A 25,652-nucleotide genomic window follows, 5' to 3' on the forward strand; every position below is an offset into this window, starting at 1 on the left:
TTGTCGTGAGTGTTGGTCCAAACTGTCAGCCGCCGGTGGCCACCAGGGGCAACTCTGGGCTCGCCTACCGGAAGTTTGGACAATCCGGTGTGCCCTGAGAACGAGATATGTGCAGCTCCTATCAGGATTTGTCGGCACATCCGGGCGGCTTTGCTGGTCTTGTTTTACCATTGTCGAAATGTCTTGTAAACCGGGATTCCGAGACTGATCGGGTCTTCCTGGGAGAAGGTCTATTCCTTCGTTGATCGCGAGAGCTTGTCATGGGCTAAGTTGGGACACCCCTGCAGGGTATAAACTTTCGAGAGCCGTGCCCACGGTTATGTGGCAGATGGGAATTTGTTAATGTCCGGTTGTAGATAACTTGACACCTGATCCAAACTAAAACGCATCAACCGCGTGTGTAGCCGTGATGGTCTCTTCTCGGCGGAGTCCGGGAAGTGAACACGGTTTTGGGTTATGATTGACGTAAGTAGGTGTTCAGGATCACCTCTTAATCATTGCTAGCTTCACGCCCGTTCCTTTGTTTCTCTTCTCGCTCTCATTTGCGTATGTTAGCCACCATATACGCTTAGTCGCTGCTGCAACCTCACCACTTTACCCCTTCCTTTCCCATTAAGCTTTGCTAGTCTTGATACCCATGGTAATGGGATTGCTGAGTCCTTGTGGCTCACAGATTACTACAACAACAGTTGCAGGTACAGGTTATGCGATGATCTTGACGCGAGAGCAATGTTTGCTTGTTTGGAGTCTTCTTCTGCTTCTTCTTCGATCAGGGGATAGGTTCCAGGTCGGCAGCCTGGGCTAGCAGGGTGGATGTCATTTGACTTTCTGTTTGTGTTTCATCCGTAGTCAGATGTTGCTCTTATGTAAGATGATGTTGTATTCGTGTGGCATTGTATGCCTTTTGTATGTATCCCCATCTATTATGTAATGTTGATGTAATGATATCCACCTTGCAAAAGCGTATCAATATGCGGTTCTATCCTTGGTGGGACCTTCGAGTCTCTTTAGGATAGTATCACATATTGGGCGTGACATCATGTGCATGCCTCACTAGTGCACCCTGCCGTGGGAGGTGGTGTACTACATGTTGTGCATGCGGCTGCTCCTGCCTTGGTGCTTGTGCAGCCGGGCGTGGCTACGGGTGCACCGTCACCCGTGCAGGCTACAACTGCTTCTTCGGTGCGTGCGCAATGTTCAACGACGCCGTTCGTCGAGACTTCTTCAGCTCCTGCTCCGGTTGCCGTGGTCCCCCTTGGCCCAGCTGCGGATCGTCCGAGTGGATCAGCCACGACACCCCTTGCGGTCGCTTCAGTGGGACTTGCGGCGCATCCCTCTTCACCGACCTTTGGGACAGTTCAGACGCCGCCGAGCTCGCAACAATCAACACTTACATCTCAACATAAGACACCGATGTGTACTATGTCTGGAGGCCAGGCTTCACCCCTTCGACATAGTAACCATCACGCCGTCTCCGCGGATGGTTCCTCTCCGACCGATGAACATTCACTTGTAAAGGCAATGCGTCGACAGGCCTCGACGAATTTGGACCCCACACCAGGTACCTCGTCTCCTCAATCTTTTCTTTCATTTTCGAATACCCGCATTTCCTCTAACTTAAAGAATGTTGGTATATCTATGGGGAGAAATGATAATGAAATTAATATGTCGGTTGGGGCACTTAAACATATGGAGATTGACCGTTTAAAGGTTTCTCCAAAGTGTAATAGCACCCCATCTAACCCCGAGACCGAGGAGGAAGATGAAACGGATGCCAAATATGATGGTCCGATTATCTCCCTCTTGGTTGGTGAGGTTACCGAGGTTGCTTTAGATGAAGCAAGACCTGGGTCCATGTTTTGTGACTTCATGGCGTCTTCGCGAAAATCTAAATCGCATTCCGCAAAAAAGAAACAAAAACAGCCGAAGAAGGTGAAATGTTCCACATCGACCCGAGTTTCCACATGAGAGGCATGTTTTGGAATAGCAGAGGTCTCTCAGACTTGGCTAAACATAAACACGTCAGTGATTGTGTACGTGAACATGGGTTGGACTTTGTGGCAATTTCCAAGGCTGGTAAATGTGACTTCCGGCCAAATGTCCTCGAGCACCTATCAGGTCGTTTCGACTACACATGGCATAGTCTACCAGCTCGTGGAAGGTCTGGAGGAATCCTTCTTGGGATACAGGCCACGACCATGGACTTGTTGGCTTTTTCGACAGGTGAATTTCATATCAAATTTCACTTACGAAACAGAGCTGATAATCTTACTTGGAGCCTGGTTGCGGTCTATGGGCTGCCCAAGATGAACACAAATCGGCTTTCCTTCGTGAATTGGTGAACCTGGCTAAGGATAACCCGTATCTAATGATTATCGGAGGGGACTTTAATATCCTTAGGTACGAACAAGAGAAAAATAATGACCGCTTCGACACTCATTGGCCCTTCCTATTCAATGCTGTGATAGACAATTTGGATCTTCGGGAGGTCAGTATGTCGGGGCGGCAGTTCACCTGGGCTAATAGCCGATCTATGCCGACATACGAGAAGCTCGATAGGGTACTCGTGGACACCGAATGGGAACTAAAATTTCCTATGGTAACCGTGCGAGCCCTAGAGCGTATCGAGGCATTATCGGATCATGCACCCATCATTGTGCATTCTAACTCTATGAACCCAGCAGCCCGTCGCCCTTTCAAATTTGAATTGGGATGGCTGCATCCGGATGGATTTGTAGGCATAATCAAGAATGTTTGGGAGAAGCCCGCCGTTGGTCACACACCTATTCAGAGATGGAACTTTAAAATAAGGGCCATGAGGCAACACCTCACTGGATGGGCGAAACACACCAACGGGATATATAAAAAAGAAAAACAACGGCTCTCTATCATTATTGACGACCTCGACAAGATTGTAGAGACACGCACCTTATCTCAACAAGAGATTGAATTAAAGAATCAATCTAATGAGAAGGTCGCCCGTCTTTTGCAAGAAGAGGAGATCAAATACTACCAGAGATCCAAAGCTGATCTCATATTGATGGGTGATAGTAATACAAGATACTTCCAATTGATCGCCAATGGGCGACACAAGAAGAAATGTATTTACAGTCTCCAACAAGATGAGGGGCTGATCGAAGGTCAGGAGGAGCTCAAAAAGTATATCACCAAATACTATAAATCATTGTTCGGCGCGCCGGCTGAGGGGAACTTCACCCTTGACGAAACCCGAACAGATGATATTCCACAAGTCACGGCAGAAGAAAATGATATCCTAACGACACCATTCTCAGAAGAGGAGGTGAGAGCGGCGGTGTTCCGAATGGAGCATAACAAAGCTCTAGGCCCAGATGGTTTCCCCGCAGAATTCTATCAGAATTTCTGGGATATCATCAGGACTGACCTTTTGGAGTTGTTTAATTGTCTTCATGCCGACCGACTAGACCTATTCAGACTTAACTTTGGCGAGATTGTCTTGTTGCCAAAGATTAAGGAGGCCGAATGGATCCAACAGTTCAGACCCATATGCCTCCTTAATGTTAGCTTCAAGATCTTTACCAAAGTGGCTACGAATAGGTTAAACTTGGTAGTTGACCATGTTGTCCGGCCATCTCAAACAGCGTTCATGCAAGGAAGGAATATACTCGATGGCGTAGTAATTTTGCATGAGACCATTCATGAGATGCACCGGAAAAACATGAGTGGAGTAGTATTTAAAATCGACTTTGAGAAGGCCTATGACAAGGTCAAATGGTCTTTCCTCCCACATGCCCTAAGAATGAAAGGTTTCTCTGATAAATGGTGCCAATGGATCCAAAATTTTGTAACTGGAGGTAGTGTGGCCATCAAAGTCAATGATGATTTAGGCCATTACTTCCAGACAAAAAAAGGACTACGACAGGGTGACCCCATGTCCCCAATGTTATTTAACATTGTTGTTGACATGTTGGCTATTCTGATTGAGCGTGCCAAGCAGGACGGCCAGATTGCAGGAGTAGTACCACACCTTGTTGATGGTGGTCTCTCTATTTTGCAATATGCCGATGACACAATTCTTTTTATGGAACATGACCTGGACAAGGCTCGAAACCTGAAACTCTTGCTTTCAGCATTTGAGCAAATGTCGGGGCTCAAAATTAACTTCCATAAAAGTGAACTTTTCTGCTTTGGAGAAGCCGTTGAGGCGGCTGCAGATTACGCTGACCTGTTTGGTTGTGCACATGGTCAATTCCCAATTAAATATCTGGGAATACCAGTTCACTATTGGCGTCTCACCATTGCGGAGTGGAAGCATGTTGAGGAGCGTCTAGAGAAAAGACTGAGCAGTTGGAAAGGCAAGTTGCTCTCAGTTGGAGGACGGTTGGTTTTAATTAACTCTGTCCTCACAAATATGGTTCTCTATATGCTTTCTTTCTTCCAACTCCCAAAAGGGGTCCTCCAAAGACTGGACTATTTTAGATCCAGATTCTTTTGGCAGGGAGATGGTGAAAAGAAAAAAATAGGCTAGCCAAATGGAGCATGGTTTGTAGGCCGAAAGACCAAGGTGGCCTTGGAATTCATGACCTTCAGGTCAAGAATGAGGCCCTACTTAGTAAATGGTTGTTCAAACTTCTTACTGAGGATGGTGTTTGGCAAACCATATTGCGCAACAAGTATCTAGGTCAAAAGGCGGTGTCTCAGGCTTATTGGAAACCTGGCAACTCACACTTTCGGGCTGGCCTAATGGCGGCAAAGAAACATCTTTTTCGGTTTGGGTCTTTCGCGATAATGGATGGGTCAGAGGTTCGTTTCTGGGAAGACATATGGCTAGGCAATACCAGTCTCCGAGAGCAATACCCAGCCTTATATGCCATTGCTCGCGATAAGAGTAATACTATTGCACAAGTGCTTAGTTCATCCCCGCCGAATATTTTGTTCAGGCGGGATTTGATTGGCCCCCGACTTTTGTCATGGCATAATCTTTTATCCCGTCTGGATTCGATTAATCTGACACAAGGCCGGGATGTGTTTCACTGGAAACTCACAACATCAGGGTCTTACACAGTAGACTCAATGTACCGTGCGCTTATGCATTCCGAGGTGCCAGTGAATAATAACAAGAAAATTTGGAAGTCTAAGATTCCACTAAAAGTTAAAATCTTTATGTGGTATCTTTGTAGGGGAGTTGTGCTAACCAAAGACGATCTTGCACGGCGCAACTGGCCAGGAAGCAAGAAGTGTTGCTTTTGTGCTCATGACGAGACAATCAAGCACCTCTTTTTCCAATGCAAGTTTGCACGTTCTACATGGTCAGTCATCCAAATAGCGTCAAATTTGTATCCGCCAACGAGTATTGCCAATATATTTGGTCATTGGTTGGACGGAATTTCAAATAGTTTCAAAATGCTAATAAGGGTGGGGGCGTATGCGTTACTATGGTTGCTTTGGCTATGTAGAAATGATTTGATTTTTAATGACAAAAATGCTTCTCCTCTGCAGGTTATTTTCCGTTGTAGGCACTTGCTTCATACGTGGTCTACACTACAACAGGCGGAGCACCAACCGATGTTCAAGGCGGTGTGTACGCGGTTGGAGCAGACGGCTATGAAGGTTTTTTCCCAACATGGATGGCAGCATAACCTCCGAATCGATCCACCGCCGAGTTCGACATAGGCAAAGTGTCGGTCCATAGGACTCTACTGTTGTCGTTTTGTCGGTTTTCTTACTTTTCTAGTGTCAGACTTTGGTGTTTGGCTGTGTGCATCCTAGTTATGCAGAGGTCGGGTGTTACTCATAATGTTTTGTATCCGCTTGATGCTACATTTGAGATAATAAAATCACCCTTTATCGAAAAACTTGGAACCTATCTTTAGTGACGCAGTTAAGTTTTGGCTTATATGGTTATGTTCTAGTTTTGACTTGTTTTAATTAGCTGGTAACATCTTTGGAAAATGACTGAACATCTTGTTTTAATTAGCCTGTTAATTTTAGCAATCATCTGCATTTCATAAAATAGCTGAACATATTCTACGATGATAGCAATGGTTGTATATATAAGAAAGTTCGTAAGGGGAACAAAATTTCCTAGCTAAATCCAATTCCAAATTCTGAAGTCGAAATTTTCTATTATCCTTTCATGAGTCATTTGACTGGTACATATCCTTCGACCATGAGAATGCAGGATTACAAACAGTCAAGCTTTATTATTGCCAGAAGGGTATTTCTATGTTGTGTTGTGTGATGCAATTAGGCGCATTATGCTAATGTTTTATCCGAGGTTGTTTGTATGCAGCTTGCTAGAAAGCTATTTCTATTCAGTTGATTCAGGTGAGGATGCTGCAAAATGAGGACGACAGTCAAGATTGGCCATGCCCCTAAGGTAAGCTTTTTCTTTTGGTGGAATATAACAGGCAACAATGTTTTGAACTCGGTTTACTCACCCAACTAATTGTGCTAGGTGCCCTCACCAAGTAATATAGCAAAAAATGAATAGTTAACAGGATAAACTGAAATACCAAGCAATTACCCAAGCAATAAGTTACCAGGCGGAGCACAAGGTGGGCATGCATGGCTGCCTATTTAGGATTTAGAACATTGGTATAGCCTATGACTTATTGGCCTCGTATCATGCCAATTTGCCATCCATTTGTTTCTGATTTGTCGATACTCTGTACAAGTCAGAGCTTCTTGATCCTGATTTACAGTTACATTTTCTTTTTTTTGGAAAAGGAGGAAAACCCCCGGCCTTTGCATCTGGACGATGCATGCGGCCATCTTATTAATTATTCACAGAGACAATACAGTGTAATACATCAGTGAGTCTGAAGCCACCATCTAGGCAACACATGTTGCTACTCCTATCCCATTGATGAAGGTGTGCAGAATATCCGGGTCTAATACCAAACGGACATCGCACCAAACCTGTTGGGGATATAACTATTAGGTATGACCCGCCCAGGAGGGGCCGGGTTATACCTATGAATATTCTTGAAGCCCAAGACCAAGGTTAAAGATGGCGGTTTAGTAAGAGCCCAAAGCCTAGAGGCGATTTAAAGGCCCGTAGAGATAAACCGCCATATGTACATGACTTGTATTGTAAGGCACGAATAGTTAGAGACCGAGCCGGACACTATTTATGAGTCGGCCGGGACTCTGAGGGCCGCTGCGCGTCGACTTCTGTATATAAAGGGACGACCTGGAGGCGGTTCAGGGCAGGTAACATCATCTGATCGAGAGCTAGGTCAAGCGATTCCACTCCCTAGTCATCGAGTCATAAGCAATCCCACTCAAAACTGGATCGTAGGCTTTTACCTTCACTATAAGGGGTCGAACCAGTATAAACCCCATGTCCTTTGTCCCGATTAACCCCTTTAAGCTTCCTAGTTGCGATGGCTCCATGACTAAGTCCTTTCACTAGGACATCTGACGTGACAATTCCATGATAGTTGGCGCCCATCGTGGGGCTAGTGCACGGTTGATTTGAGTTCTTGAAGGGCAGCTTCGAAGGGCTCAAGGGATACGTTGTGGGCCGGATGACCAAGAGTTGTCGCGGCAAGCTCTACATCGACGATGCAGGCTGGGGCCCTGACACCGGCTCAATTGAGTACGGGTACCGGGTCCCCTTCGGTGGAATTCACATCTTCACCGGCAAGATCGGCGAGCCGGGCCCTGAGGCGGACATCTGCACCGACCTCGTCGAGACGGCTCAGTGTGCGAGACCCGCCCGGGCTCTGCCAGCCGTGAAGCGTGCCTTCGTGGGATGCATCCACAGAGGACTCTCTGAAGGATCTGCATCTGACGGTGAGACAACCATCTATTCTGATGGTGAGTCGTCCACGGGCGAGACGGATTCATTGTATCAACTGCAAGACGGCGGGCTTGGGGGTTGTTCTGATGGCAGCAGTATTCCGGATCTCCTTGAGCCGCCGAGCAGAGTTGGGATCTTCATGGCTGGCACACAACCTATTCAAAACTCCACAACTGCGGCAGCAATAACCTCCGGGTCAACGGAGGCTGGGGCAGGAGGCCCTGTGCGCCCGCCGGCTCAGGTGCCAATGGATCTCATGAATAAGATGACCGCTCTGTTAACTGCCGCGGTCAACTCGGCGGATCAAGCTCAACATGATGCGGAAGTGGCGCAGTTAAAACAAGTTATAGTGCAGGCTAAGGAAGACCTGGCAGCAGAAGATGTCGGGATGACTGCAGAGCGGGCGGCTCTGGACGCTCAGGCTCAGCGGATTCAGGCGCAGACTTTCCGGCTCACGATGGATCAGAATGCATCCAATGAGGTCATGAGGAGAAGATACTAGAAGACTCAGTCTCAGCTCCCTTCGGTTTACAATCCTCGAAACCTCTTCCATACACCTGGTGCAGGGCCCAGTAATCCGCCGGAGATAGACCGGGTTGCGGCACCCGGGGCTGGAATGCCGGTTCAACCACGTATGATGGAACCTCCCCGGATGAATACCGCTCCGCCTCAGTATATACCAACACCACCGGGTCATTACTCTAACCCATTGGAGAACATGATTGCTGCGGCGGCGCGATTGGCGACTCTCCTGGTGGAGGGCGACTCTCCGACGACGGTTGAAACTCGAAGGATCAGAGAGATTCTTCAGACGGCTTTGGCACAGCAGGAGGCGTACTCGTATAGCCGAGACAGGATTCATTCGACCCCTCGTCCAAGCCGGAGGCCGGAGCCCGAGTTATAGCAGGCACATGGACTCAGTGGCCGTTTCAAGCAACGCCCAGCACCGTAACCAGACCGGCGGGCATGACCCGTCGCGCGATAGAGCCCTTAACTTGGTTGATTAGGACAGAATATGTCAAGAGGCTCAGCAGGCGGCTGAGCAGGCGGCTCAGCTGGCGGCTTACCAGCCTTTTCCGGTTTATCCGATGACTTCTATTGAGGCAGGCGTGACCACCAGGACCGGAGGCGTCCCCTGTCTGGTGTCGGCTCTGCGTAACAAGCGTTTGCCCAAGGATTTCAAAGGGCCCAAAAAGGTGCCTAATTATACGGCCGACTTACATCCTGGGGCATGGATTGAAAGCTATGAGATGGCTATGGAGTTACTGGAGGTCAGTGACACTGTGATGGCCAAGTACTTCACCATGATGTTGGATGGGACTGCCCGCACTTGGTTGAAGGGGCTACCGCCTAATTCCATCGGTTCATGGGCAGAGTTGAAAGCCCGGTTCATTCAGAACCTCAAAGATACATGCAAGCAGCCCATGTCAATTGTGGATTTGACTAATTGCAAGCAGGAGGAAGGTGAGTCCACAACCCATTGGGTGCGCCGGGTCAAGGCCATAATACATTCGTTTGATAAGATGGATGCCGGCTCTACGGTCTTAATGTTGGAGAAAAATTGTCGTTTTGGCCTCTGAAGATGAAGTTAGGGCGGCTCAAGCGCAATTGTAATGACATGGGTCAGCTGATGGTGGCTCTGGTCAAGTACGCCGACTCTGATAGTACCAAGGATCCTGAGTCTGATGATGAAAGGACAAGGAAGGAAAAAAATCAAGGGGGTAATAATAAATGTAAGACTGATGGTAGCTTGGAGTTTGTGGCTAACACCAATGCGCAGGGCAACAATCAACAACGTAAGGGGAGGCCACCCCCTCGGTCCGACAGGTCAAGCCCCACGCTTGAACAATTGCTGAATGAGCCCTGTCCGAGACATGGCACCCCACAGAAGCCGGCCACTCACCTATGGAAGGACTGTACGATCATGAAGGCTTTCAAGAATTCCAACATGTTCGACGATAATCATGGGCCTGGCAGCGGCCCAGGTGGCAGCGGTTTTCATGGCCCTTGCGGCGGCTCAAATTCCAATTTTCAAAACTCGCAGGGAAACCAAGGTGGTTATAATCAGCAATCTGGCCAGGGATGTCAGTAGCAGCAACAGGGTGGATACCAGAGTAATCCAAAGCAGCTGAATAGTGGACAGTACATGTGTTTACCACCAGTTTGTGCAAACAGGACCAGAAGCTTCATAAGAGGGCTGTGAACGCTGTTGAGCTGGCAGTTCCTCATTATTTAAGATGGTCTGAGCAGCCTATTCTATAGAGTAGGGAAGATCACCCTCCCCGGGTTGACAATCCGGGTCACTTAGCCTTGGTGGTAGCCCCTTAGGTTGGTGGATATAAGTTCACTAAGGTACTCATGGATGGAGGCAGTAGCATCAACATCCTCTACTATGAGACTTTTCGTCGCATGGGTTTGACTGATAAAAATCTCAAGACTTCCAACACTGTTTTTCGTGGAGTGGTACCTGGTAAGTCGGCATACCCAGTGGGTAAGATCAAGCTGGAAGTGGCTTTTGGAGATGAGCATGATTCTAGGGCTAAAAAACTAACTTTTGAAGTGGTCAAAATCAAGAGTCTGTATCACGCCTTGTTTGGACGGCCGGATTATGCCAAGTTCATGGCACGGCCGTGTTATGTTTATTTGCAGCTCAAGAGGCCGGGTCATAAGGGTACGATCACAGTGCATGGGAGCCGGAAGATAGCCTTGGAATGTGAGGAAGGCGATGCTGCTTACACTGAATCCGTTTGTGCAACAAAGGAGTTGAAGTTCTACAAGGACAATGTTGACCCGGCACACATGACCTCTTTGAAAAAACCAGCCATAGAGCATGAGCCGGTAATGAAGTTTAAGTCGGCCGATGACACTAAGCTTGTTCATTTTGTTCCAGGTGACTCATCTAAGCAGTTCAGTATTAGTGCCAATCTGGATCCCAAATAGGAAAGCGCGCTCATCGAGTTCATCCATGAGAACCGAGACATCTTTGCATGGAAACCTTCTGACATGCCGGGTGTACCGAGAGAACTTATTGAGCACACTCTTAATATTGATCCAAAATTTAAGCCGGTAAAGCAGTTTCTTCGGCGATTCAATGAAGAGACGCGAAAGGCCATTGGTGAGGAAGTGGCCCGGCTCTTGGCGGCCGGGTTCATTATTGAAGTTTTTCATCCCAAGTGGTTGGCCAACCCGGTGCTGGTGATTAAGAAGAACGGCACTTGGCGTATGTGTGTGGACTACACAGACTTAAATAAGGCTTGTCTGGCTGATCCCTCAGCTCTCCCTCGTATTGATCAAATCATTGATGCTACAGCGGGTTGTGAGCATTTGAGCTTTTTGAATGCTTATTCTGGTTATCATCAGATCAAGATGGCAGTTAAGGACCAGGAGAAGATGGCTTTCATTACTCCATTTGGAGCCTTCTGCTATGTGTCCATGCCTTTTGGGCTTAAGAGTGCCTAGGCGACTTATCAGCGATGTGTGCAGAATTTTCTTCACAATCAGATTGGGCGCAATGTTCATGCTTATGTGGACGACATTGTGGTGAAATCCAGAGAGAAGGAGACCTTGATAGATGATCTGAAGGAGACCTTTGATAATCTCTGGGTGTACAAGATGATGCTTAACCCGGCCAAGTGTGTTTTTGGTGTGCCTGCAGGCAAGCTTTTGGGTTTTCTGGTTTCCAACAGGGGCATTGAGGCTAACCCAGAGAAGATCAAGGCAATCACTTCTTTGTCTAAACCGGCGTGTATTAATGATGTCCAGTGTTTGGCGGGTCGTATTGCTGCTTTAAGCCGGTTCATAAGCCGGTTAGGTGAGAAGGCCATACCACTGTATCATATGATGAAGAAGACAGACGACTTCGTCTGGAGTGATGCTGCTAATACTGCCTTTGAAGACTTGAAGAGATAGCTAGCAGAGCCGCCAGTCCTTGCTGCTCCCATTGATAAGGAGCCCTTATTGTTATATGTGGCTGCTAACACACGAGCCGTCAGTGTAGCCATTGTGGTGGAACGCAAGGAGGCTGGCAAGGAGCATCCGGTTCAACGGCCGGTTTATTACATCAGTGAGGTACTTATATAATCCAAGCAAAGGTATCCACATTGGCAGAAGCTCGTTTATGGGGTGTTTATGGTAAGCCGGAAGCTTAAGCAATATTTTCTGGGTCATCCCATCACTGTGGTTAGTTCTGCTCCTTTAGGAGATATTATCCAGAATAGAGAGGCCACAGGACGAGTCGCCAAGTGGGCCATTGAACTTGGGCCTCATGGTGTAAAATATGTGCCACGCACTGCTATCAAATCTCAGGCACTGGTGGACTTCATCAACGATTGGACAGAACTGCAGATGCCTGAAGAGAAGCCATACAACACGTATTGGACTATTCACTTTGATGGGTCCAGGCAATTGGAGGGCTCGGGGGCTGGAGTTGTGCTAGCTTCCCCTCGAGGTGGAAAATTTTGTTATGTGCTATGGTTGATGTTTCCTTGTACTAACAATGCAGCTGAGTATGAGGCCTTACTCCATGCTCTTCGGATGGCTAAGGAGATGAGCTTAAGACGGGTAAGGTGCTTTGGTGACTCAGATTTGGTGGCTCAACAAGTATCAGGCAAGTGGGATTCCAAGGATCCTCTCGTGGCGGCTTATCACCGTGAAGTTGATGCCATTGCTGGACATTTCAAGGGTTACCAAGTGGAGCACATTGATCGCAGAAAGAATGAGGCGGGTGTCAGGACCCCGACTCAATGCCACATCGATCTAGCATGTAACACCTCATATCACTTTGCGGCCTCACGCACGGTATTCCCACGGGTGTCGCCTTACCTTTGCCCGGGACCGTTTGCGCATTTTGGCACACGTATATGATAGTGTCGCTAGCATCCATATGATAAGGAGCCCGGGCTGACATGGCTAGTCGTAAACCCAAAGTGGCACAAACTTACAGGGACAGGCATCCATGACCCAGCATCGAACGTGTCGGTCATCAGCGAGTGAATCCAGGCTGTAGCACTGGGCTAGCAGGACTCCGGTGAACCGGGCTGTAGCGGGCTAACAGGACTCCGGTATTCATCGCGTGACATTTCCCCGAAGGGACAGACACAGGAACGAAGAAGGACACATGTCGGCCAGCCCAAGTGTTCCGGAGCAGTAGCAAGCTACCATGGCTCAGTGGAAGCACTAGGAGACATTTCCCGGTAAGAGAGGCTACTAAGGATAAACAACTAGATAGTCAGATCCCACACATACCAAGCATTTCAATAACATACACACAATATGCTCGATATGTGCAAATACAACATGGCATCACAACATGACTCTACAACTCAAGTATTTTATTCAATAGGCTCCAAGGAACGAGATATTACAAACAAGGGTCTCATGACCCAACATTCAGAGCAAACAAGTCAAGCACAAGCGGAAGCTTAACATGTCTGAGTACAGACATCTACAAATGAAAAAGGCTTAGAAGCCTGACTGTCTACCAGATCCTGCCGAGGGCACAAGATCGTAGCTGAGGTATCAAGCTAAACGTCGAAGTTCACGTGAAACTACTAGTGAGACTGAAGTCTCTCTGCAAAAACATAAAATTCGCAAACGTGAGTACAAATGTACCCAGCAAGACTTACATCAGAACTAACTACATATGCATCATTATCAACAAAGGGGGTGGTGGAGTTTAACTGCAGCAAGCCAGCTTTGACTTGGTGGCTATCCTGAACTACGACTGCAAGTAACTCTTTTGAGGTGGCGCACACGAGTCCACATATTCACCATATCAATACACCACTATGGATCCGCTCCCGTCTCCCTATGAGAACGCCATCCATAGCACTCACGCTTATCTTGCGTATTTTAGAGTATCCACTTTCACTTGTCTATGAACTATGCAAGGGGTCCAAGTTTCCATATCCGAGGAATCCGGCTATTCGAATAGATAATGATAACCCTGCAGGGGTGTACTTCTTCACACACGCTCTCGCCACTTATCGCCCTGTACACATCATGTACCTCGGCAACCTTCAAGCGGAAGCCGGGCGAGGGAGTCGGCCACGACCTGACTAACCACACAAGTCTCTCGTCCAGGTTTATCGCCTATTCGGGTTCCATCCCCAAGGAGATCCGGCCGGGGTGTCGCTCACGGCCCCAAACGATGTGTGCAGGGTTCCCAAGCCCACCATCCGGGTGCCACTTGGTACACCAGGCCACTTTGCCTAGTCTGTCCCAAGCCCACCTGTACCGGGTGCCACTTGGTAGACTACTAACACTACCTACAAACACCAGAAACTAGTTGCAACTCCTGGACAGAGATCAAGTTGATTAATAAGTCGAGAGAGCTTGGAGTGCCCGGAGCCCAATGTGTGGTAGTAACTGTTCATGGATCACAAACACAGAACTCAGTTCCTGAGGACGGTTTCAATGAGACAACCTACCATGTACTCCTACATGGCTTCTCACCGCTACCTTTACCAAATCGTGTTCACACACTTAGTTCTCAACAGTAGGACATGTTTACACACCTCCGATTCATTCCCGATGAATCAGACCTGACTCAACTCTAAGCAATAGCAGGCATGACAAACAAGCATGAATGAGTAGGCACATCAGGGCTCAAACAACTCCTACTCATGCTAGTGGGTTTCATCTATTTACTGTGGCAATGAAAGGTCATGCAGAGGATAAAGGGGTTCAGCTACCGCAGCAAGTAACAGATGAATCATTGTTGTCCTAATGCAGTAAAAGAGAGCAGGAGCGAGCGAGTAGGATTGTATCAGAATGAACAAGGGGTTTTTGCTTGCTTGGCACTTCTGAAGATAATATATTTCTTCATCGGTGTCATCGACCTCATCGTCGGAACCACATCTATCGAGAGGGGACAAACACCGGCAAACAAGGAAGAACACAATCAATGCAATGCACAATATGATGCATGATCATGACATGGCAATATGCTGTGGTTTGAGCTAATGCAACTAGCATAAATGAAGTTGGTTTGAACCCTAGGTTCAAATTCAAACTTCATATGTGAAGGTTTAAATGCCATTTATATGATTTGTCCTAAACAGTAGCTATAAGTTGTTCTAACATGCGTGAAAACAGTGCAGATGTATAGATTGGATTTTTCCGATAATTTTTCATATATAAATTATTTCATTTGGAGTTACGGTTGATTTTCTATGAATTTTAGAAGTTTTGAACATTTTCTGAATTAAATAAATCGTTTAGATTTATTTAAAATCCAGAAAAGGGGTTTATTGCGTCAGCTTGAGGTCAGCACCGCGTCAGTAGTCAACCTGGGTCAAACCTGACGTGTGGGGCAACACATCAGTGACTTAGTGGTTAAGCCCGGGTCAAACCCGCAATGATCAGGGTTTGACTTGGCCCTGGGGCCCCCGGTCAGCGGCTGGTGGGTGGTTTAGGCTGCGGGATTAGGCGCTAATGACAGCCACGTCGGCCTCGCCGGAGTTCAGCCGGCGACGACCTCGAGCCGCGGTGGTTCTTCGCCGGAGTCGTTGTTCCGGTGTCCAGACGACACAGGGAGAGGAGCTACGGGGAGCTGGCGAACTCGCGCATCGAGTGGTGGTGGCGGTTGGGCCTGGGGTGGCCGGAGTTGTCGCCGGCGTCGACCTTGGCGGCCGCCGGAGCTCGGGTGAGCTCGGGGTCGACGCTACAGTGGCCGGGGAGGCTCGTGCGGGGCACCTATGTGCTCTACATGGCGCGGGAAGGGAGTTGAGCATGACGGCCGGACCGTTAGGTGGCCGGAGACTCGTCGGCGGCGGTCACAGGCGGCAGCGCGTACGGGCGAGCAAGGTGTGGCGGCTACGGCGCACGAGAGCGAGAACGGAGAGGGGGGAAAGGTTTGGTGGCTCACGGCGGTTGCAGCAGACGTCGAAGCGGGCTCGGGGAAGGCCGGATGGCGACGAGTCAATGATGGGGATCCGTGGCGGCCGGCGATGAAGAAGAGGCCGGTGACGGTGTTTTGAGGCATCCGGCGTCGAGTGAGTCGACGGGGAGGACGAGGGCGTCGAAGCGGAGGCCATGGACACGTCGGCGAGGCGGGGGAGGGCCTGTGGCCGCGGTGGTTCTAGTCGGCGGCGACGGCTGCATTCGGTGGTTGCGCGTGAGGGAGCCAGAGGAGGAGAGGAGCTCGGGGAGAGAGTGAGAGGGGTCCGAGGGGTTGCGTGGCCGCCTCCGTGGCGCTGGAAGGGCCTCGAGGGCGTGAGGCAGGCAGGGAGGAGGCCACGGTGTCGCCAGCGCTCGCCACCGAGCTGCTTCGGGGCGAGGGGAGGAAGACGACAGGAGGAGGTGGGCTAGCCAGGTGGCTGGGCTGCCAGCTGGGCCGGCCAGGTGAGGCCCAGGTGGGCTTGGTAGGCGCCAGGTAAGTGCCCAGGTAACTCCTCTGTCTCTCTCTTTTATTTCCTGTTTTCTATTTTCCTGCAGCTTTGTGGATTTATTAAAAATACTAGATCAATCCCAAAAGTCATGCAACTGCTCATGGCCACTGTTGGAAATATATCCTACAGTAAGCATTTCAGTTTGGGATTATTTGAGCATTTAAAATATTATTAGCAATTAAATTCCCAAATGCAAATACTATATAATTTAATTCAAAAATCCAAGAATAGCCTGTAAATATGTTCATCATTTTTGGAAGAGGTTTCACCTTTAACAGAAATCATGAACATTTCCAAAGGGCATTCTGGGTTATTGAAAAATATTTTTATTGAACCTAGTTAAATTTCATTTTGTGCTAGGGTTTCAACAATCCCCATTTCAAATTTCTTTGGAATTTAAACATGATGGCATGATGAACAAGCAAAGTCAAGCAAGGGCTGAATTGGGGCTGTGACAACTCACCCCCACTAAACAAGTATCTCGTCCCGAGATCCAAGCGTAGGGTAAGATGAAGGGGAACGCAAACTAACACAATCGTCACGATCCAGGGTGCACTTCATAGGAACGTTGATTTGACCACCATCTTGTCTCGTCGTCTTGCTCTGAGAACTCCAGCCAACATGACAAAGAGAGGATAGGGAAAAAAATCTAAAAGGATCGATCTTATTGAAGGTCGAACAACTTAGGATCAACTCAGGGAATGAGACATATCAATATCTCTCAAGCCGATACACGAAGCACACATCTAGAGGGATGGAGTGGAACAGATGACGAGGATTCACTAGGTAGACAACAATTCCACACTTAAGAAGGTGGTGAACGGTTGTCAACGTAGCAAGGAGTTGAGTTGCCATGATACCAGAACAAGACATTTTGGAGGAGGGTGATTCGTAGATTATTACCTTAAGTGGCAAAAAGAATTACCTTTGTTTCAAAGATCATTGAAACTCTTTATACCAGCTTAAGGCAAATTACAATCGATCATTTGGAGAAGTTCGAAAGAATGGCATACTCAGTTTGGAAAGGAAACTAGAGTTATAAGACAACTCGACAAACGGAAGGCACATTCCAATCGATACCGGGGATATAACCTAGTGTCTGAGCATGTCCTCAAGAACTTGAGCATTTCCATATTCATCAAGGTTTTACCAACATCCGTGACAAGGATCCTGGCAAGACAACATACTACCATGATGAATACCCATGGAAGATGCAGATGCAAAGGAAGATAACACCTTCTCAGATTTCACCTTGGCGGGGCCAAGGGGACAAAATCTGGATGATCGACCGAGAGACATTTAGCACTCCGCTTCTAATGTTCTCCTTGATGTGCTAGCGTATCCCATTCTTACATATGGTTTGATATCTAGAACATCTAGTAAAAGGTCGGACTTCGGGAACACAAGAATCCATAAGGAACATGGAGTATATCCTACGGAGTCCTTATGGGGAGGTGGCCAACTTATTCAATCAAGATACTACAATAATAGGTCTTCCGGCTGGGTATGTCAGCCACGACATCCACTTTACCGGTTACGGTGAGACCATTATTATAGTTCTTGGGAAACGTTCCAACCATCATATCTGCCTGAGATTCAGATCTGGTTGATGTTAGAATATTCCAGACTCATCAGGTCTAGAAAAAAAATGAAAGTTTGCAACACAAATCGACGAGATGGCATTGCGTGATTCTCGGGGAGTAAACTACGATAGCAAGCTCCAACACATGAGTTGGTTCTGCTACATACATGTGAACACACTGTCCTCGACAAGCATGACCACATAGTAGTCTTACAACAAAACACTACCGAGTTCAGGTGGGAACCATCATTGCAGATAACGGAGTCCTTGATTAAGCCCGGGTTAGCTCTTAAAAAGAAACTCCTTCTCCTTGAACAAATCAATCAGTGGCTTGGTGTGCTAGGGACACACATAGAATGGAGGTAGCGAGCCTATCAAACCATAGCATACTTCACACATGCATGACTGACTTGAGATGGTTCCAGGGGAGGCAACATTGACTTTCTCGAATTCACGGCGGCAACTTGCATCAAATGCACATGAATTAGAGGAGGTCACTTCTTTCATCCGGACATATGCTCCATGAGCGGTCATGAAGATAATGCTTATAAAAGTTTCCAATACTAGCTGGATGTTCAACACGAATCATGGAGGAGATAAGGATGTTGTCGATGGGCTCAACAACAATTCATCCAGGTTTCCATGAAGAAGGAATTCCATAATTATGTGAACAAGTGATAGCACTGGTTAGACCAAAAGATGTAATGGTGTATGCTCGAGGAATCAACCACGAGTAAGACAACATTACGAATATCGTTGGTTCTGATTTGATTTGAGGATAGCCCACACTCAAATCAAAGTTTTGACATGACAACAGATCCAACAACTGATCAGGAGGACCAATCGATAAGAATATCATCTTTCTTCAACACACATACACCAGGATATCCCTTGGAATGAACTAAGCGGGACAAGCTTTCATCTTCCAACTCTCCAAGTTGTTGTTTAGCTTAACCAACTAGCTCAGGGGTATCCAACACAGATTCTTGGAGAAGGGGGTGGTTACAAGGAACCAACTTGATCACGAACTCAACATAGCGGTCAGGTGACAACCTGGTGATACCTCCGAGAAGATATTCGGAAAATCACGAACCACCGATATGTTACTAAGCTCGAGAACAATCTTGCTTTTCAGGGCAAGACGATATGATCAACAGAGCAAGGGTTTGACAAAATCCTAACTCATTGATCGAAGAGTGCACCAGAAATAAGGACTTGGTAGCACAATCTATCTTAGAATGATGATTCAAGAACCAACACACTAAGAATGAAATTATTGTCCTTTAACTACCAAGCAACAAGGTTTCTAGGAGTTTGGTTTCACACATCACGGTTCACTTGTCGGCATTCCGGTTACAATAACACGGGAACCGAGAAATTATCAATGATGGCAAGAAGTATCATTAAATCAAGAGTTCACAAGAGCCGGTGCAATTCTCACGAAAATCCTGACATAAAGACGGTAATACTTCAGGGTAGAATAGAATCAAAAGCTGTATTGGCATTTTGATCTGCGGAATACAACTGCTTTGACCCAATCCTGGATATGGATGAGGTACTGGAGTTTGTTTCTCCTAGTCATTCCGAATAGAATGGCTTGACGGACCACAGAAGTAAAAGGCATCGATGAACACGAATGCACGACTACTCCTGACTATCAATTGATAGACGAAGATCGGAATACGACTGAAGAGGGACAACTCAAAGGAACATATATCTTTCTGAGTTGTGGATGCATAGATTAGTATGTCGAACCAAGTTCAACATGTTTCTTCCGGATAACCCATGCAGAGAGGTAGGACTGGCAGAATCATATTATAGAATGGAGAACTCATCAAGAGCACTCTGGTTGTAATCTTTCGGTTCAGCGAGGAACTTCTGCCATAAGAAGTTCATGGTATTGGAAGAAGGAAATACCACGGATCTCGAGGACTATCGCAAAGGTTACTAATATCCTAAAGGAACTAGCAAACACTATCAACACGAGGTAAGTAGGGTGAATCTCGGGTTCAAAACCCAAGGAGTAGAATACCTACTACTAAGTGGCATCACGGGATGCTTTCGAGAATAAAGGCCAGAATCATCACACTGGGAACACAAATCATGGCTAGCTTACTAGGTGGTACTCTAAGACACCTAGGGTCATAATACTAGCTCCAACATATATGTCGAGGCAATAGAGTACCTCAACTCACCGATTAGTGTGCTTAATCTGGCCCAAAAGGACATCAGGAACGGGAGGAAGGAATTTCCAAATGCATCAGACTGTTTAGAAACCTGGGATGACTCGGACAGCATAACGGCTGTAAATGCTCAAAAGATTTGAGACATGCTAGAAAAATGGTGGCATCGCCACTCAGAAGCACAATATCAAGGTTTTCGAGATCAACAATTAACATACGGAAGTAGTAGGAACTTAACTGAGGCTTAAATCCAACAATCTTACAAGTCTACAGATTAGTGACACGTGATCCTAATAGAAAGAAGAGATAGCCTAGTTCTTTAACCCTGTAGAGAAGAAGAGGGTGACTCAGATCAGAAGGACATAAGGTAAAGGAGTAAAAAGGAGCCTTACGTTCCATCCCACAATCAATTCCCTTATATAACTAAAGAATTTCTAGACTCAACTTCGACCAGTTTGGCTTGGTAATCCTATAGGCAGTCAAGCTCTGATACCAAAGCTGTCAGGACCCCGACTCAATGCCACATCGATCTAGCATGTAACACCTCATATCACTTTGCGGCCTCATGCACGGTATTCCCACGGGTGTCGCCTTACCTTTGCCCGGGACCGTTTGCGCATTTTGGCACACGTATATGATAGTGTCGCTAGCATCCATATGATAAGGAGCCCGGGCTGACATGGCTAGTCGTAAACCCAAAGTGGCACAAACTTACAGGGACAAGCATCCATGACCCAGCATCGAACGTGTCGGTCATCAGCGAGTGAATCCAGGCTGTAGCACTGGGCTAGCAGGACTCCGGTGAACCGGGCTGTAGCAGGCTAACAGGACTCCGGTATTCATCGCGTGACATTTCCCCGAAGGGACAGACACAGGAACGAAGAAGGACACATGCCGGCCAGCCCAAGTGTTCCGGAGCAGTAGCAAGCTACCATGGCTCAGTGGAATCACTAGGAGACATTTCCCGGTAAGAGAGGCTACTAAGGATAAACAACTAGATAGTCAGATCCCACACATACCAAGCATTTCAATAACATACACACAATATGCTCGATATGTGCAAATACAACATGGCATCACAACATGACTCTACAACTCAAGTATTTTATTCAATAGGGTCCGAGGAGCGAGATATTACAAACAGGGGTCTCATGACCCAACATTCGGAGCAAACAAGTCAAGCACAAGCGGAAGCTTAACATGTCTGACTACAGACATCTACAAATGAAAAAGGCTTAGAAGCCTGACCGTCTACCAGATCCTGCCGAGGGCACAAGATTGTAGCTGAGGTATCAAGCTAAACGTCGAAGTTCACGTGAAACTACTAGTGAGACTGAAGTCTCTCTGCAAAAACATAAAATTGGCAAACGTGAGTACAAATGTACCCAGCAAGACTTACATCAGAACTAACTACATATGCATCATTATCAACAAAGGGGGTGGTGGAGTTTAACTGCAGCAAGCCAGCTTTGACTCGGTGGCTATCCTGAACTACGACTGCAAGTAACTCTTTTGAGGTGGCGCACACGAGTCCACATATTCACCATATCAATACACCACTATGGATCCGCTCCCGTCTCCCTACGAGAACGCCATCCATAGCACTCACGCTTATCTTGCGTATTTTAGAGTATCCACTTTCACTTGTCTATGAACTATGCAAGGGGTCCAAGTTTCCATATCCGAGGAATCCGGCTATTCAAATAGATAATGATAACCCTGCAGGGGTGTACTTCTTCACACACGCTCTCACCACTTATCGCCCTGTACACGTCATGTACCTCGGCAACCTTCAAGCGGAAGCCGGGCGAGGGAGTCGGCCACGACCTGACTAACCACACAAGTCTCTCGTCCAGGTTTATCGCCTATTCGGGTTCCATCCGCAAGGAGATCCGGCCGGGGTGTCGCTCACGGCCCCAAACGATGTGTGCAGGGTTCCCAAGCCCACCATCCGGGTGCCACTTGGTACACCAGGCCACTGTGCCTAGTCTGTCCCAAGCCCACCTGTACCGGGTGCCACTTGGTAGACTACTAACACTACCTACAAACACCAGAAACTAGTTGCAACTCCTGGACAGAGATCAAGTTGATTAATAAGTCGAGAGAGCTTGGAGTGCCCGGAGCACAATGTGTGGTAGTAACTGTTCATGGATCACAAACACAGAACTCAGTTCCTGAGGACGGTTTCAATGAGACAACCCACAATGTACTCCTACATGGCCTCTCACCGCTAACTTTACCAAATCGTGTTCACACACTTAGTTCTCAACAGTAGGACATGTTTACACACCTCCGATTCATTCCCGATGAATCAGACCTGACTCAACTCTAAGAAATAGCAGGCATGACAAACAAGCATGAATGAGTAGGCACATCAGGGCTCAAACAACTCCTACTCATGCTAGTGGGTTTCATCTATTTACTGTGGCAATGACAGGTCATGCAGAGGATAAAGGGGTTCAGCTACCGCAGCAAGTAACAGATGAATCGTTGTTGTCCTAATGTAGTAAAAGAGAGCAGGAGCGAGAGAGTAGGATTGTATCGGAATGAACAAGGGGGTTTTGCTTGCCTGGCACTTCTGAAGATAATATATTTCTTCATCGGTGTCATCGAACTCATCGTCGGAACCACATCTATCGAGAGGGGACAAACACCGGCAAACAAGGAAGAACACAATCAATGCAATGCACAATATGATGCATGATCATGACATGGCAATATGCTGTGGTTTGAGCTAATGCAACTAGCAGCAGGTTAAATGAAGTTGGTTTGAACCCTAGGTTCAAATTCAAACTTCATATGTGAAGGTTTAAATGCCATTTATATGATTTGTCCTAAACAGTTGCTATAAGTTGTTCTAACATGCATGAAAACAGTGCAGATGTATAGATTGGATTTTTCTGATAATTTTTCATATATAAATTATTTCATTTGGAGTTACGGTTGATTTTCTATGAATTTTAGAAGTTTTGAACATTTTCTGAATTAAATAAATCGTTTAGATTTATTTAAAATCCAGAAAAGGGGTTTATTGCGTCAGCTTGAGGTCAGCACTGCGTCAGCAGTCAACCTGGGTCAAACCTGACGTGTGGGGCCACACGTCAGTGACTCAGTGGTTAAGCCCGGGTCAAACCCGCAATGATCAGGGTTTGACTTGGCCCTGGGGCCCCCGATCAGCGGCTGGTGGGTGGTTTAGGCTGCGGGATTAGGCGCTAATGACAGCCACGTCGGCCTCGCCGGAGTTCATCCGGCGACGACCTCGAGCCGCGGCGGTTCTTCGCCAGAGTCGTTGTTCCGGCGTCCAGACGACACAGGGAGAGGAGCTACGGGGAGCTGGCGAACTCGCGCATCGAGTGGTGGTGGCGGTTGGGCCTGGGGTGGCCGGAGTTGTCGCCGGCGTCGACCTTGGCGGTCGCCGGAGCTCGGGTGAGCTCGGGTTCGATGCTACGGTGGCCGGGGAGGCTCGTGCGGGGCACCTATGTGCTCTACATGGCGCGGGAAGGGAGTTGAGCACGACGGCCGGACCGCTAGGTGGCCGGAGACTCGTCGGCGGCGGTCACAGGCGGCGGCGCATACGGGCGAGCAAGGTGTGGCGGCTATGGCGCACGAGAGCGAGAACGGAGAGGGGGAAAAGGTTCGGTGGCTCACGGCGGTTGCAGCAGACGTTGAAGTAGGCTCGGGGAAGGCCGGACGGCGACGAGTCGATGATGGGGATCCGCGGCGGCCGGCGATGAAGAAGAAGCCGGTGACGGTGTTTTGAGGCATCCAGCGTCGAGTGAGTCGACGGGGAGGACGAGGGCGTCGAAGCGGAGGCCATGGACACGTCGGCGAGGCGGGGGAGGGCCTGTGGCCGCGGTGGTTCTAGTCGGCGGCGACGGCTGCATTCGGTGGTTGCGCGCGAGGGAGCCAGAGGAGGAGAGGAGCTTGGGGAGAGAGTGAGAGGGGTCCGAGGGGTTGCGTGGCCGCCTCCGTGGCGCTGGAAGGGCCTCGAGGGCGTGAGGCAGGCAGGGAGGAGGCCACGGCGTCGCCAGCGCTCGCCACTGAGCTGCTTCGGGGCGAGGGGAGGAAGACGACAGGAGGAGGTGGGCTGCCCAGGTGGCTGGGCTGCCAGCTGGGCCGGCCAGGTGAGGCCCAGGTGGGCTTGGTAGGCGCCAGGTAAGTGCCCAGGTAACTCCTCTGTCTCTCTCTTTTATTTCCTGTTTTCTATTTTCCTGCAGCTTTGTGGATTTATTAAAAATACTAGAGCAATCCCAAAAATCATGCAACTGCTCATGACCACTGTTGGAAATATATCCTACAGTAAGCATTTCAGTTTGGGATTATTTGAGCATTTAAAATATTATTAGCAATTAAATGCCCAAATGCAAATACTATATAATTTAATTCAAAAATCCAGGAATAGCCTGTAAATATGTTCATCATTTTTGGAAGAGGTTTCACCTTTAACAGAAATCATGAACATTTCCAAAGGGCATTCTGGGTTATTGAAAAATATTTTTATTGAACCTAGTTAAATTTCATTTGGTGCTAGGGTTTCAACAATCCCCATTTCAAATTTCTTTGGAATTTAAACATGATGGCATGATGAACAAGCAAAGTCAAGCAAGGGCTGAACTGGGGCTGTGACAGCGGGTGATGCCTTAAGCCGGCTAGGCTCTCAGCCTAAGCCGGTGCCGCCTAATACTTTCTTGGATATTCTGCATAACCCTTCTGTCAAGTTACCTACAGAGGAAGACTTGGTTGTTCCTAACCCGGAAGCACAATTGGTGGCGGCTCTTCACGTCATCCCAGATTGGACAGTGCCATACTTGGCTTACATGACCCGGGGCGAGTTGCCTGAGGATGAAACCTTGGCCAGGCAGATAACCCGGTGGTATATGTCAATGACAATTGCCAATGGCGAGTTGCATCATCAAAGTGTCACTGGGGCGTTTCAGCGTTGTGTCTCTCCTGAAGAAGGCCAAGAAATTCTACGTGATATTCATGAAGGGGATTGTGGCCATCATGCCAGGTCAAAATCCCTTGTGGCCAAGGCTTTCTGTCATGGATTTTATTGTCTGACGACTCATGCTGATGCAGAGGACCTGGACAGTAAATGTGACGGTTGTCAGAAGTTCTTGAGACGTGCTCACGTGCCGGCTCAAGAGTTGAGGATGATTCCAATGACTTGGCCGTTTGCAGTCTGGGGGCTTGACATGCTTGGGCCTTTCAAAAGGTGTAAATACAAAAAGACCCACCTCTTGGTGGCGGTTGACAAATTTACAAAGGGGGTTGAGGCAGAGCCAGTTAGTAAGTGTGATGTAGCCACGGCGGTTCAGTTCATGAAGAAGGTGATATTTCTCTTTGGCTTTCCACACAACATTATAACCGACAATGGTACTAATCTGTCTAAAGGCGCCATGGAAGAATTTTGTCAATGTGAGCATATTCGGCTTGATGTTTCATCAGTGGCTCACCCCCAATCCAATGGTCAAGCTGAGAGAGCCAATCAGGAAATCTTGAAAGGCATCAAGCACTGGCTTTTGGTCCCTTTGCAATGGATGCCGGATTGTTGGGTTGAGGAGTTACCCTCTATGATATGGAGCATCAATACTACTCCTAACAGGTCTACGGGTTATACGCCTTTCTTCATGGTTTACGGAGCTGAGGCGGTTCTCCCTAGTGATATTCGTCATGACTCGCCCCGTGTGGCGGCTTATGTTGAGGCGGAC

The sequence above is a fragment of the Triticum aestivum genome, chromosome 6B (genome assembly GCF_018294505.1).
Source record: "Triticum aestivum cultivar Chinese Spring chromosome 6B, IWGSC CS RefSeq v2.1, whole genome shotgun sequence".
Taxonomy (NCBI): domain Eukaryota; kingdom Viridiplantae; phylum Streptophyta; class Magnoliopsida; order Poales; family Poaceae; genus Triticum; species Triticum aestivum.